This window comes from Stegodyphus dumicola, chromosome 8 (assembly GCF_044657685.1).
Source record: "Stegodyphus dumicola isolate Sdum_Otavi_A_Nest chromosome 8, ASM4465768v1".
Lineage (NCBI taxonomy): Eukaryota > Metazoa > Arthropoda > Arachnida > Araneae > Eresidae > Stegodyphus > Stegodyphus dumicola.
This window is the reverse complement of record NC_140775.1, coordinates 98,075,596-98,091,017: the sequence shown is the minus strand read 5'-3', so window position 1 is coordinate 98,091,017 and position 15,422 is coordinate 98,075,596. Positions and strand designations below refer to the sequence as shown.

General features: G+C 32.0%; 1 protein-coding gene and 1 long non-coding RNA gene across 7 annotated transcripts in view; one reads left to right on the top strand and one right to left on the bottom strand.

Moving 5' to 3' along the window:
• Positions 1-15,422, bottom strand: part of LOC118206098 (uncharacterized) — a 223,274-nt gene that overhangs the window by 30,694 nt on the left and 177,158 nt on the right. The window lies entirely within an intron of this gene.
• The window catches only part of LOC118193851 (uncharacterized), a 333,808-nt gene that overhangs the window by 176,710 nt on the left and 141,676 nt on the right, over positions 1-15,422 (top strand). The window contains exon 2 of one of the 6 annotated variants that reach the window (XM_085822157.1): positions 7,458-7,684. The exons of the other annotated variants lie outside the window; for them this stretch is intronic. The gene's annotated coding sequence lies outside the window, so the exon portion shown is untranslated. Of the gene's footprint in view, positions 1-7,457; positions 7,685-15,422 lie in introns of those variants that run through there. 6 annotated transcript variants of the gene reach the window in all.

The following is a 15,422-nucleotide window of genomic DNA, read 5'->3' as shown; positions in this document are numbered from 1 at the left end:
AAAGCTGGTTTGGCAACTCTGTAACATATTTGCTACCAGACTATTCTTCACCAAATTGAAGTACTTATAAGCCAGTCTCCTTAATCGCCTTTGGCTTCCTTGATCTTAAATCACAAAAAGCATCAATGGGATATTATAAAAATATTTATTTTATTCAATAATGTAACTTTTATAAAACTTTTTTTCATTATTCTTACCCACTTTATTAAAGCTGGTAAAATGAAATATGGAATGATTCTTTATTGATTGGTATTTTAATGTCGAGCTGCATATTACGGATATGTTAGAAAACCCGTAAACTCAGTGTGAAGAATTTACTAATAATTGGTTTGGTTTATTTAACAATGGCAAAGCACACTAAGGCCATCTGCCTGAGGGGAGGGATGCCTTCGTGGAGGAATTTCTAAGGTAAACTGGCTCGTATACACGTTACACATGGGGAAAACCACGAAAACGCCCATGCAGCCAGCCAGGCAATACGTAAGAAGGTTGAAAGAGATTCGAACTTCGAACCGAACTACCAGTGTTCAGCGACTTTACCGCTCGGGCGCTGGTGGGCTTACTAATAATTGGAAGCAAGTTCTTTCAAATGATAAGAAAATGATGTGTTAATTTTAACACAACACACTTAAAATGAATGATAAATTAATTTTTTACCGACACAAAAATCAGTCATCTAATAAGTAATACGAACACATACTGTATCAAATTACATAACTAATGCTATTAGATGAAAAGTTATGCAATATTCATCTACTAAACTTTAGCACAACTGCAATTACAAAAGGCAAAATGCAAAGCCTTATATGTCATACATAAAGTGCGCATAGTGATTATAACGTAAGAGTGAGCCTATAAATCAAGATTATAACAGCATTTACGTTAAAATATGGGAAAATAAAAGGTTCCGTAATGAAAAAAAAATCCGATGTAGACACCACATGACTTCCTTGTATGCCCTATTAAATTGCATGCATTTTTTTCTGCACTTCATTGAAACTTATTTTCTCGAATTAATCTAACTTTAACGGAGCTCTCAAGGCAAACTAAAAATGATATAAAAAATTGAAAATTTTAAAATTAAATATTCCGGTCAATTTTTCTTGTACGGAAGTCAAATTTGTTCTTATTTTATTTTTTTCATGACGAGTTTAAAACTTTTCAAAATATAAGTGTAACAGGGAGGAAATAATACGTTCCAAATATAAGGAACGAGAGCGTATTAAATATTAAATTTCGTTATTTGTCCTCGTCCTTAAAACATTTCTTTAATTAAAAGTACATGATCACGATCAACGATTGCGAAAATAAAAGCTGGGTAAGAACTTTTAAATCGCTTTTGGGGGTGATATGATATATATATATATCACAAAATTTTTTTATTAAAAACATATGAATTTCATTTTTGGGGTCTTTGCCTAAAATGGGTTCTAATTTTTATTTTTTTCTCTTTCTCTCTCTCTCTCTCTATATATATATTTGGTGCTGCAGACTGCAATAAGAAAACGGAGGTGCACAGCTAGATGTTATAGCAGTCCTATATACAAAATTTCTACGTTCTACAACTAACCGTTTTTCAGTTATGCGAGATACCTGCATACATTTAAGTACATATTTACAATCCGTTTTCGGAAAAACAGTCTTTTATTTTTTCGTCGTACAGATGTCAAGCAAAATTCCATCCAATAGAGTCGGCAATGATCAAACGGATATTTCTGTTGAAATATGATACTCGAAAAATTTTTGCGCTTACAACACTTCCTTTACTTCGTACAAGGAAATAGAAATCTAATATTAATATAGTATGACAACAGAAAAGACGTCAATTCCACGATTTTAGGTTATATAGTAATAACGTTTTGGAACAGGAAACGTGAAAAATCAACTATGTCCTCTGCGGCGTTCGAAATAATAATAAAAAAAGTTATAAAATAAACATTTTCTAATTTCAGTTGAAAATGTTATAAAATAAACATTTTCTAATTGCCAACTGAACGGACTAAGTTTTGCATTATGAAAGTATGTATGGGGTATGCGATAATTTGATATATTGTCCCTCGTTTAAAGGGTCACTGAAGAAAAGTACGAGATGCAGTGTACCTAATTCAAGTGGTGACGAATTATCGTCTAAAACAGGGGTTCTCGACCGGTGGTACGCAAGAGAAGAATCGGTGGTACGCAAAGAAGCAAAGTATTTTTAACTATTAAATTCAAAAATTAAAACCCCAATATCCGATTGGGTTTTTTCTCTAACACTCGTAAATTTATGCAATCTGAGCTTTATTCAAGAATGGTGGTAGTAGTAGTAGTACTAAAGGTTTTCAATTTTTTTTAGATGGTATGCGTTAGTCAAAAGGTTGGGAACCGCTGGTCTAAAATATTTTAATTCGGCTCTACTGTAAAAACTCTTAAAATTTTTGGACTAGAAAATAAAATCCAACTGGTTTTTTGAACAAAAATCTTTCAGCTGCTTATTACCACCACGACGTGCATGAGAGAATATGATAATTCCTCTTCGTGAGAGTTCTGTGAAATAATTTCTTTCGGTGAGAGTGTGTGAGACTTAACTGTGACAGAATTCATTTTCAAGTTGCTGGACGGCTAAATGCTATTGTTTAAAAATGTTTTTATTCATAGATGGTACATTTCGATGCTTAAAGTATTATTTCTTTGTTGCCCTCAAAATAAACGGTTTCATCCGCATTGTTTCACTCATATGGGATTTTTTTTCATTAAATACATTAGAAAAATTTACGAGATTTACAGCAACTTGAATAATCACCTCCTGATTAATTTATTTGAAGTATTAAACTATGAATAATTAATTTGAAGATTGTCATTAGTGTTTAACACATCATTGCTAACTTTAAAAAATATTTGACTGATACTTTGCTTTAATTGCTTAATATTATTGCTGCTGTTTTTTAATAAATATTTTCCTCTTAAATATTTTTTTTTTACTTTCCAGAATAGTATAACCTTTTCATAGTAAAATAATCTTTATTTTGTAAAATTACATATGTAACTTTCCATATACCATCACCAAGGAACAGAATCACCACATTATTATTTTGAATAAAAATAACAATTTTACCAATTATTATTTTAAAATTATTTTGAATTTATATGTATTAATTCAAAATCTCAAAACAAAAACGAAAATGCCGCTTAAATATTCGAAGGCCAAACCTATTATCACCATGAAACAAGTTAAATTAGTAAAACACTAATTAAAGAAATATACCAAATTTAAAACAAAAATTACATTTCGAAGAGGAAAACTATAAAAAATGGGAATTTAATGAATACTGAAACCAAAACAATAAAAACTTTATTAGTCTTCTTTGTTTAAAGTGCAGATTTAAATTGTCCTTTGTTTAATGCAGAATATGTTTAATTAACAAAGGAGATTAATAAAATTTTTATTGTTTTGGTTTTAATATGCATTAAATGCCCATTTGTTATAGTTTTCATCTTTGAAATGTAATTTTTGTTTTAAATTTGGTATATTTCTTTAATTAGTGTTTTACTAATTTAACTTGTTTCATGGTGATAATAGGTTTGGCCTTCGAATATTTAAGCGGTATTTTCGTTTTTGTTTTGAGTTTTGAATTATTATTTTCAAAATTTAGCTGCACATTGCACAAATGTATGCCTTGTTGAATTTTAGTTTTCTAACTGCTTTTTTAAAACTCCTTTATAATTATATATATATATAATTGTAAAAATCTTCTAATTCGTTCTAAACCTTCAGAATCTGATTAAACTATAAATAACACAGCAGTTCGTGCATGGTCAATCCACTTTTTGTCATTGATTCTAAGAAGCAGGGGGGGGAAATCATGCTATTTCAAGAAGAGGTTGAATTGTTGGAACTGCTTCTATAATTGTTTTAAATATCCGATACGTAAAAAACATCATGCTTGATGGCTGGGATTCGTAATACATGCAGTATTTATAAAATTTTATAATCTATGAAACAAACTTAAGGTAAGATCTAATTGACAAAGAATTCGTACTGTAAAACAGAACTAAACGTATGGATATTGATGAATATTTTGCATTTTTTAGTGTATTCTATTGTAAGAATTCAGTATATAGTAGATATAAACGTATGTAATATGCGCTAATCTATTATATATTAAATACTGTCGATAAAACTTCTGATCAAGAGATTGATTGATAAGAGTTGTAGAATCTAACATTACAAAGGAATTTGAAACTGCGTAGGATCTTGGTGGAACTGATCACTACATAGTGCAGATAAAACTCAAATGAGTTATATTAATGTAATAAATAATGTAGATTCTTAAAGTTAATAAAGTGAGTACACATGATGCCCCAGCAATAATACTTTGCACTAACTTATGCAAGAAAATAGTACTATGTCTGAAAAAAAAAGTGCTATATTTACAATCTGCTTTTGTTTCATTCCATTTAGGACATTTTACGATATTGCTATCTTGTTATCATAAATAAACTCCGCATAAAACTTCTATATTAACATAAGAAAGAAAACAACTCACGTCACTGCAGGTATACTATATGAAACTTAGTACATATACATAGTTTGATTATTTCATACATTATTTACATACAGATATTTCATTTATAGAATGCGTTCATTACATTTATTCTTATGTGCAAGAAAATTACTAAAATATTTATTCTTTATTTTAGAACACGCTGCTAAAGTAATTAATTCTTAAGAAATAGTAAAATTTGTTCCTAATGAAATTCATTGTTAAAAAGAGTCATTCTTCAAGAAAAAAAATTTAGATTATTTCTACTTGAATTCTTTTCTATTCTCACTGTTAGAATACTTATTCAGTTGGTAATACAAACAATATGGTTTTAATTGATGATAAATATTCTCAGACAGTATTTAAAAAAAAATATTTTCTGAATCACAAATTATTGAGTTTTTTCAGTTCTTAACACACGCCATTCTCCGTTATGACTTTCATAGCTGTTTCCTTCAATAGAAGCAAAGGAATTTTAGGCTATTATCATTATTATACAGAATCAGTTTAATTTGCCAATTTAAAGAATCAGAACAGCAAACAATTTTGATGCTTTGAAATTTAGTCATTTGAAAACTTAAATTGATAATTACCATAGATGGATGAATATTTCGCCCTGAAGTGCCTTAATGGAACTTTCTAAGGCTTCATTTTCCTCTGAACTCATTTCAGAAGACCTTCAGCTTCGAACTTAGGTTTATATTTCTATGTCTAAAAATTTATCCTTCTCGGATGGATTTAGCTTTAAAGTCGGTGTTAGTATTGTAAAGTATTATAACACGTTACGATATCATAAAACATTAATTATAATTTTCATTTTATTTCTTACTGATAAAATGACGAAAAGAAGGCGATATTCATTGCTCTAGTAATCTAACTTTTGACTTATTTATGTCTAACTCTTGTTATTTTTAATGTTGTTGCTTAGAAAGAAGGAAATACTAGATCTAATGGTAAACGTACCACAACTGCAGCAAAACAACTTCTCAATTGGTATAAACGCAACACTATCGATATTAAGTAGGTTATCTTTGCATTTATCGACATTTAAAAGTTATTTAATTCTTTGCAGAAACAACGGACTCGTATATGGCATATACTACAGCAGTATACAAGAAATAACAAATATTAACTGCCGTTTTTAACTGCGCAATATTCATATATAGTTGCATCTAAATCCCCTTTCGATGAAACGGAAAAGAAACATAGAGATTTACTAGCCTTCCTCAAATTTTTCAAAATGCAGATCCTAAAAAGCAACTCTAACATTTCCACAAAGATGAAGGGAAAACAAAGACGAAATTTATCGATTCAGACAGGAGGGAACAATTTTTTTTCCTCCTTTTTCTTATGAAACAATGATTCGGAAGAAACGAAAAGGTTTAAATCCTCGAAACGAATCATTGCTTCGTGCGCTCCCCTTTCCTTCCTATATTCCTTTCTATCTTCCACAGTTTTCTTTCTACCTTCTCCTATTCAAATCCTGAGTAACGGGGATAGCGGTGGACAGGGGAAACGCGCGTTTTCTGCTCCTCTACTGTTGCTATGGGAACCAAATCAGAAACTTTCGCGTCGCTTTATTTGGCAGGATTTCACCTTTTGGCGACAGAAATTTGACTTTCTGAACAAAATTTCGTTTACTCGGAGTTCAGAGTTTAAAATAATTTCATAAGATTTTAAAGAAAATTAAGTATTACTTCTTCGTATATAACTAACAAATACGAGAACACATTTAGTTTTAGAATCCACAACAAATGAAATTACCGATGCACAACAGGCTGTCAGCTATCTGAGGTGCTATGGACTGATGTTACCTTGAATAAATAATGAATGTGAATATACAGAAAATGTTATGAAATACTGAATTCATAAAAGAGATGAAATTCTCTGTTATGCGTAACAGTATCATAGTTTTCCGAAGTATTATGGACAAATGTTACTTCGGAAAAATATGTACAGGAAAGCGGAGGAAACGAAAACATATGAAATAATTCATCTGAACAGGCAATGAGCTTATCCATACATAATACTCGTACAATCCCGGTTACCTCGGATAATGTGGACTAATGCTGTAGGGTTTCCTTTAGTTAAAATTAACATATTATTCAAATTTTTGTTATCTTTCCTGAACTCCTCAACTTCCCTTCGCATTTTCTTGCCAGGAATGTAAATTTAAAGTTAAGTGAAGTGAGTATTTAAACGGGTGAATATCTGAGTTTAGCCAGAGTGTGTTTTCGCTATCCAGCGCACGTTTCGTTGCTGATCTTGCCGTTACGCTAATACGCCCTTTGGCCTTTCGGATAATTGACACACCTGTTAGTTTTGTTGAGTCAGCCTAAGCTAACCGTAACTTAACGTGCTAATCCAGCACTATTCTATTTAGACCTGAATTGATTTATGTTATAACAATTAAGTTCCACCGCAAGTTGTGGGTATTACTGTAAAGCACGAAGATCGTGCCATTCTTCGTGTGAATTAATAAAGGGTTATTTTCATCCTTCTTCTGTGGTATTTACTTCATGCCTGTGCGAGAATTCCTCAGGCTCATTTGTAGGATCTAGTTTAGTTTATGTGGCCTAAAAAAGCTAGCTCATATAATGCCACGTGGGATAAACAGTGAACATGATACTACATCATAGCTTTAAATTTACTATTTCTTGAGCTGGCGTTTCGTTTCCTTAGTATCCACTACTTATCTGAAGAAGTAAATAATACTCATTTAATATTCAACTCCAAACAACGAATTTTTTTGGCGGACAAACGCAATAACTTCTACTCTTAAATAGCTAAAATCAACTCTTAACGATACAGCCAAGAGCTTTTTAGATACGTTTTACATTTCAAGTTGATTTTTTAAAATATACCATGAAAACCTGGTACCAAAAAATCCTTTCAGCCAACTGGAAAAATAATCCCAGTGTTTCTCTCTTTTAGCATCTCGACTTCTAGTGGATCACAAAATCAGCTGTACTGGTGCTCAAAGTTAAAAGAATTTTCACATTTAATGCATTGCCTTCAGAACTGATAATGGAATTTGACATGTATATATGCTGATATAACACAAAAACGTGTATCATACAAGAATCATGGTAGACATGCATGATCATGTATGTGGCTGATTGGCGTTGGAAAGTCTAAAATAAAGTTCCTTTAAAATAAAATTCCTTTTAAGTATCGAAATTATTTGAATGTGAAACTTTCACTCCATTACTCACGTGCTTAAACTTAATTCATAGAAGCTGAGTTCGTTTTTCAAGAAAACTCCCGCCAAAATTTGGCGATGGGGGATTTACAATAACCCTAAGGATGTCGGAGCACGAGGAGAACAAACGCTTCTCAGATCTGGCAACTTCCGCTTTGGCCGTCGCAATCTCGCCTCCGAAAGCTCTCTTCAAAAATAATATGACGTCACAGTTTTCCATTTTTTGACGAACAAATGTAAGATATCGAGAGTTTAAAAGATAGGGAAAAAAAAAAAAAAAATATCCGAGAGGGTAGCTTCGCCACTTCTTTGAAAGGTAGAAAGAAATCCAAGGTCAAATCAATTTACATTTAAATATTTTAATGAAATTTTTATAACTTTGAAGCCAAAATAAAGTATTTAGAACTACGATTGAAAGGCATTTTGATATTAAGAAGTTAAACGGTTGTTAATGGGATGATTAAATGGGTAAAAAATTATTCCCATCGTTATTTCGTTTTATATTTCTCTTAATTTATTTCCTTCATTTATATGCTATTGATTTCATGTATTATTTTTGCAATAGCTACCTAATTACCTTTATTAGGTACTACATAACAATATTTTTAGCCATTAATTTTTCTGCTAAATATTCAGTAATAATGAGCTATCAGATGAGTTATAAATAAACTCATTCTTTAAGCAGGCATACATATTTGTGACTATGAAAATAATAAAACTTTTTAAGAACTGAAAATGCATTCTATATAAAAGCTTAACTTGAGTAATTTAATCAATTTTTTTCATTTTCAAGTCTTTGCATAATTTATATTTTCATTAATCAATCCAATCAATTATAATTTGGATATGATTAATCTTAACAAAAACTGAAGGAAATCTGTACTCACCAATCTAGCTTTGTCTTTTATTATAAAAACTGTAAAATGTAAGATTTAATATCACTTAAAAGAAAACAATAAGATACTCATACAATGACAATAAAGAAACAAAACTTTCATACGATTTCTGACTTCTCTCTAAGAGATCTTCTTAGAGATCGTCTTAGAGAGTATGACTATAAACGATATTCAATGCTAATATTTTTTATATTATCAGAATTTCTTACCACTTTTTGTGATGGTCGATATAAGAAGTTTCGTTGTATTTATTATCGAAATGTGTTGCTGCATTTGTTTCCGGTAAGCGAAATTCTATTATTAATGCTATTAATTTGAATACTATATGATCATTCTGATTATGTATAAAGCCTCATTAGATTTGCGTAATTTCTGTTTTAAACACGAATAACAGCTTAATTTTTCAAGAATTTCATGTTTTTCTAAATACAATATTGCACTGAATTATTTATTGACACGTAAGTATCTTTTTTTAAAAGCTGATGCATTTAAAATTCTTAGGATGATTTAATGTAACTATGCATTTTACAAGTACAAAACGCAGCTAATAAAAAAAGTAAATAATAATTTATTTTGAAATATCTGAAGTAAAAATCCAAAAGCTCTTTCATAATCAGTATTTTGGGCATCTAGCCAATTGCCTAAAACATAGATCTAGAAATCACAACTTATTTAAATAATAGAAAACTAATTTGGCATATTGAACATTTCCGCCATATTGCTTCTGCGCCCATAAAAACATCTCACAAACAAATAGGCGGACAGAAATAAAATTCATATCGATTATATTTACAAATCCGAGAATATTTATAGAATACGGGACATATCCTGAAACGGGGCACTGCGTTTAAATTCGGGACTACCATCTGAGACGAGTGATCAATTTATTCTAACTGCAAACAAGTAAACTAGAAACCTGTCTCGTTTGATTTCATTTTGAGAAACAACAAACGTGATATCCCCCTAATTTCAAAGTATTTGCATGCATTGCAATTCGTGTATCTGCATGCCTAACATGACAGACAAGCAAGATGACTAAAATATACGCCCATAAATACATGATATGCAATCCACGATGGCTATTGCAAGATATGTTATAGTCATATGAAAGGTTATTTAAAGTCTGCTTGTTCAGAGTTAGCGCTATTTTTCAAATAATTACATGTGTAAAAAAAGTTTTCTTCCACTATCTAAATATTTGCCTTCGTTACTTTTATACTGAAAAAATACTGCTATTTATAATTACTTGGGTTGGATTATAGTAAAAAGATATTAGCCCTGTTTGCCTAAGGGAGGGTTACTTTCTGGGAGGGAATTTCTAAAGCAAACTTACTCATATTAAAGCTACACATTAATCTGGCTGAAATTCGAGTCCAAGTCGAGCTACTAGTGTTTAGCGGGACATATATGTACTACAAGTTCACTGCTTTAAATGTATCTTAAGAAATTGTCATTAAATTATGGAGATCTAAAATTTATTCTTTAACATGGAGTAGACAATGTAAGACCCTGATGGTTTTTTTTTCTGATCCTATCTGTAAAAGTAGCTGACTAAATGGCGCTAATAGATTAAAAAATTGGTCTCATTGCTCTGTATATCTCACGGGAAAAGGTTAAAAGTAACAAATTATGATTTGAACTACAGCGAATTCCTTAGTGGTAATAAATTCTGAAGGTAATCAGTATTTCTGAGAACAAATGTAAACTCAGATGTAGAAAACCACTACTTTAGCGACCAGTTCCACAAAACAATAAAATCATCTGGAACTGAAATTTATGATCTCAATTAGGGTTTGCAGTTTTTTTTTTTTTTTTTTTTTTTTTTTTTTTTTTTTTTTTTGTGTGTGTGTGTGTGTATTTAATGCTTTTTTTAATATTCTAAATATTTCACAACATTATAAAATCATGGAAATATATTTAAGTATTTCAGAAATAAAGTGAACAAGATAAAATTTTATCCTTTGAGTATAATGTATTTCTTATACTCAGTTATCTAAATAGTTTTTAATACAAAGGAAATTTCATCAGAAAAACTAATCACTTAAATTTAAAAAAAAATCCATTACGCATAGGTAACATAAATAGTGATAAGCTTTCCTCCACATTATTAAGCATACCGAAATTAGTTAATTTTATTTGCAGTTACATCAGTTACTTATAATCAAACGGAAACTATGTAAAATAAATCGTATGCTTCAAATGTGAACTAATAATTATAAATAAAAAATCTGCCATGTATGCATACGTACAAGAATCACCACATGATTCTTGTACGGATTACTAAATTACACACATTTTTGGCTGCACTTCATTTAAATTTATTTTCTTGAATAATTCTAACTAAATTAACCGATCCCTCAAGGCAAGTCGAAAATGACACCAAAAAATGCAATTTTTTTTAATTAAATTTTTGTCATACCGGGTCAAACTTCTAATAACTTTATTTTTTCATAACGAGTCTAAAACGTTCCCAAATATAAGTACAGGAACCGGAAGACCGCATTAAACCTCAGATTACCTTATATGTTGAAAATTAAATTTTTAAAATTTGACATTGTCAAAACATGAATATTTTCGTCCTTTAAAACACTTCTGTAACTGGAAGTACATAACTATTGCCAACGACTGCTAAAATAATAGCCGAGTAAGGAGTTTTTTAAGTTGGTTAAGGGGGTAGAACAGCAGTCCCGTATACAAAATTTCAATGTTCTACACCTAATCGTTTTTAGATTAAGCTAGATACATACATATACATATACGTATAAACGTCATGCAAAAATCTCTTCTGAACCCATTTTAACGTACATGAAGCCAGGCATGAGCTCTGATCCAGGCATGAAGCTCATACACGATTATTATCCCAACTTTGGAGCCTATCAAATAGTGTGATGTAGCGACCCAAGACAGCCCGACTGTACCCATACGATTCCTGAAGATCCTAAACGGACCACCGAGTACTCAAGTCCTGTGAAGACAATCTATTTACCCCAGGAGCCGCGTGTATAGACATATAGACGTATTGTCCGTACGTACAGGCGTCACATAAGGAAATCGCCAAAAGAAAGGGTTTCGGGAATAGTCAAATTGAACATTTTCGTTGAAATATGACGCCCGAAATTTTTAGTGCAAATACAATACTTTCTTCAATTCACACAATGAAATAAAAATGCGTTATTGTTTTTTCAGTTTGAAGCTGCATCGACTATATTAAATGCGAACAAAAGGATTGATGTCAATATATTAGGTAAAATCGATGAACACTGGTAGTTTCATCAAACGGGATGGCTGCATTGAGAAGTCTCGCATTTTTTTCCACGGGTGACGTGAATGCAAGCCGTTTTTCCTTTAAAAGTCTTGCACGAAGGCAACCCTTTGCTTAGGAAAATATCTCTCGAATGGTTTGTTATAACATGAATAATGAAACAAGTAGTAGGTAATACTGATTCTTAAATTTTAAACCGAAAACCAAATCACTTTTAAACGCAATAAAGGAAATGTTTTATGTTATTCGAGGAGGAGAAGGCGAGGTCTTAAAACGAGATGCGAAGGTTAATCTCTTAGACTCTTGAGATGCTAGAATTTCAAACCTGACGATTAACCATTTCTTTCATTTTAGTATGAAAGTTTCCGAATTTTACGTAAGCAACCATACTAAGCATATCTGGAATGAAAATTTGAAGATGATCAAATGTTACGACTTAAACATCATTCGGAATTTCTGTGCTTATCCGCTAAGCTTTCTTCTGAACTAATATTCTTGTCCATAAACACGTATTTATCGTTTCGTGGTAAAGATGCACAGCATAAAACGAAAAAGAAATATCTGACTCGAATTCTAGAAATTAGAAAGTATCTGATTGCTATAAAAGTAATAAATAAATAAAAATAAGATTTTAAAAACTCTTTTTTTTTTTTTTTTCATTTTTCAACGAGATTCTAAATCTGAAGATGCATTTCGAGATGGCACAGAGGTTTTGTATTTAAAATCTTATTATTCTTCAGTAACTTAATATGCAGAGAAATTGTTGCCAAGAAAAATATTTTCATTAAGACGAAACATTTTCGGAAGTATTATAACTGCTGTGATTTGCTTCGGCTGAAATGAAATGCAAGATTTTATATAACAGTATTTTTTTTTTTTCAACATTTTGCTTTTCTACGGTTTCACAGTTCTTTAAACGTTATTTAGAATTTTTTTTAAAGTTTTGATGATAGACTTAAACGCTTTTTTCACAGTCTTGCTTAAGCAGTTTGCTATTAATAAAAAGAAATTAAAAATTGAATTAAGAGAATTGATATCCTTTTATGCAGCTATCCGCTTTTTTCCGGGAGGGGAGGATAATTGTACAAGCACTGATTTAATATGTTTCAAATAAAAGTGATAATAAAGACGAAAAAAAAAAAGAAGACACAATTTCAGCGTATTATAAATAATTAAATTTCTTGAATTATTAATCACAAACGAAGAAACGTCATCGAATAACTAACAAAGAGGAACATGGAACGAAATAAGATTTAGAAAGCAGGTATGAACTAAAATATTCTACAAATACATGGAGTGCAGTCGCTACAATGACACTAATACAGAAAAAATGCGCTCAGGAGAACGAAAAATTATACTTAAAATAATGAGGGAAGAAGATAGAAAAGAAACTGAGAAACATTGCACATGATGACATGAAAAGCATGTTAATGACGATGATGAAAATTACACTGCAGCTCACTTCAAAAACTGACGGCAAATTATTATACTTTATTACCACTTCTTTGCATATGAACTCTTATTTCTCTTTTTGAAAACTTTTACATCAGCGTATACGAACATAACATTTAACAACTTCCATGCAACGAATTTTTGATTTTTTCTTAATTTTTTCTCTTCTGGTCTGCAAAAAAAAATGTTTTTTAATGTGTATTTTATTTTTCCATATATTATACACTGATGAAACAAAACATCATGTCATTCCCACATTTTTTATTTGAGATTTTGCCACTCATCTGGATGACGTGGAGAGCTCGTGATTAAGTGGGGATGGTATTTAACTGCTGGCTGGAGAAGGTAAGGAATCATTTTCGCACTTACTTTTGGGTGTGATGGGAAAGGCCGCTGATCTAAGCGAATTTGGTAGAGGGCAGATTTTAATGGCCCAAAGATTCGGAACGAGTATCTCCGAAACTGCACGACTGGTTGATTTTTCATGATCTGTCTTCTTAGTATTTATGTAAAGTGTATACCAGACGGTATTAGACGCCAAAAGGTGTTGGAAGTCCACGCGTCATCAGAGGAAACGGACGTCGAAGACTGTTCCTCTTGGTACAGCAAAATCGACTCCAGACTGTGGCTCGGCTCACAGTCCAATAAAGTGCAAGTCCAAGTGAAAATGTTTCGGGACACACAGTTCAGCAGACGCTGTTGGATATGAGACTGCGCAGCAGACGTCCCACTCGTGTGCCTCTGTTAACTAAGCGTCATTGTCAATTACGCCTATAGTGGGCCCGGAAACATCGAAACTGGACCATGGATAAGTAGAAGACAGTTGCCTGGTAGGTTGAATCCCGTCGATGGTAGTGTCGGAGTACGCCACCTTTCAGGCGAACATTTGCTGCTCCCCTGTATAGCAGGTCACACACAGGCTGGTGGTAGCAGTATTATGCTTTGGGGGTCATTCTCATGGGCGACTCCGGGATCCTTAGTTGTGGTAGAATTACCATGAAAGCTGCCGACTATCTGAACGTAATTACGGATTAGTTGAACCCTTACATGGCGTCTGTCTTCCCAACTGGAAATGGAATCTTCCAGCAGGACAACGCCCCATGTCGCAAGGCTCAAATTGTATCGGAGTGGCTCGAGGATTATAAGGATCAATTCCAGTTAATGTCCTGGTCACCTAACTCGCCGGATCTTAACCCGCTGCCGGCGGTGGTAGAACTTACATTGTTGGCTAGAGTCACAATTTCATTACGACTCGAGGACGCTGGAAGGTTATTAGCTTTCTAAATAGTGTGTTGGGTTAATACTTACTTACTTAGGGTAAATATTAAGTGGCCCCTCGACTTCTGCGTAACATAACATAACCCGACATCACATTTGGGATGTCATGGAGGGGCAGCTCAGAGCTCAGACACCACCATGTCGTAATATGTCGACCTTGTCTGACCAGTGCTTAGACATTTCGCACAACATGTCTCCAGTGATCTACCAAGAACTTGAGGCATCCATGCCAAGGCGAGTTGCAGCCTGTTTTGGAGGCCAAAAGTCGCACACTGCGTTACTGAGTAGGTGGTCATAATGTTTTGGCTCTTCAGTATATTTACTAGGGCAATTTTTAATATATTTAATTGCCATAATTTAGAACACTCATAGTCTGTGACTAAGTTAACAAGATTTATTATTATTGACCAATTGTTTAATATAGTTAAACACAATTGCTAAAATCTCTGCGGCTCCAGAGCCCAATTAAAATCAGCTCTCGAAGACTCAAAATATTGGCCACCACATATTTAGAATCAACTACTTTATATAAAAATACTTAATACTATTTGTGTAATACCTTAATACTATATGTGTGTACCTTGGCACAGAATAATGGTTTGCGGATACTAAGCTATATTTTAATTGGTATTTTGATTTTATTACATTGTATAAAAATAATAACTCAGCTTGTCATTAATTTTTTTCAATTCATTTTAATTTCATTCATTCAGTTTTTCTTGTTCTCAGCGCTCCTTATTTAGATACGAGGTAACACTGCATTTCATAATTTTATTGTAATAAAGGCAAATTAAAAGCAATTCTTAAAT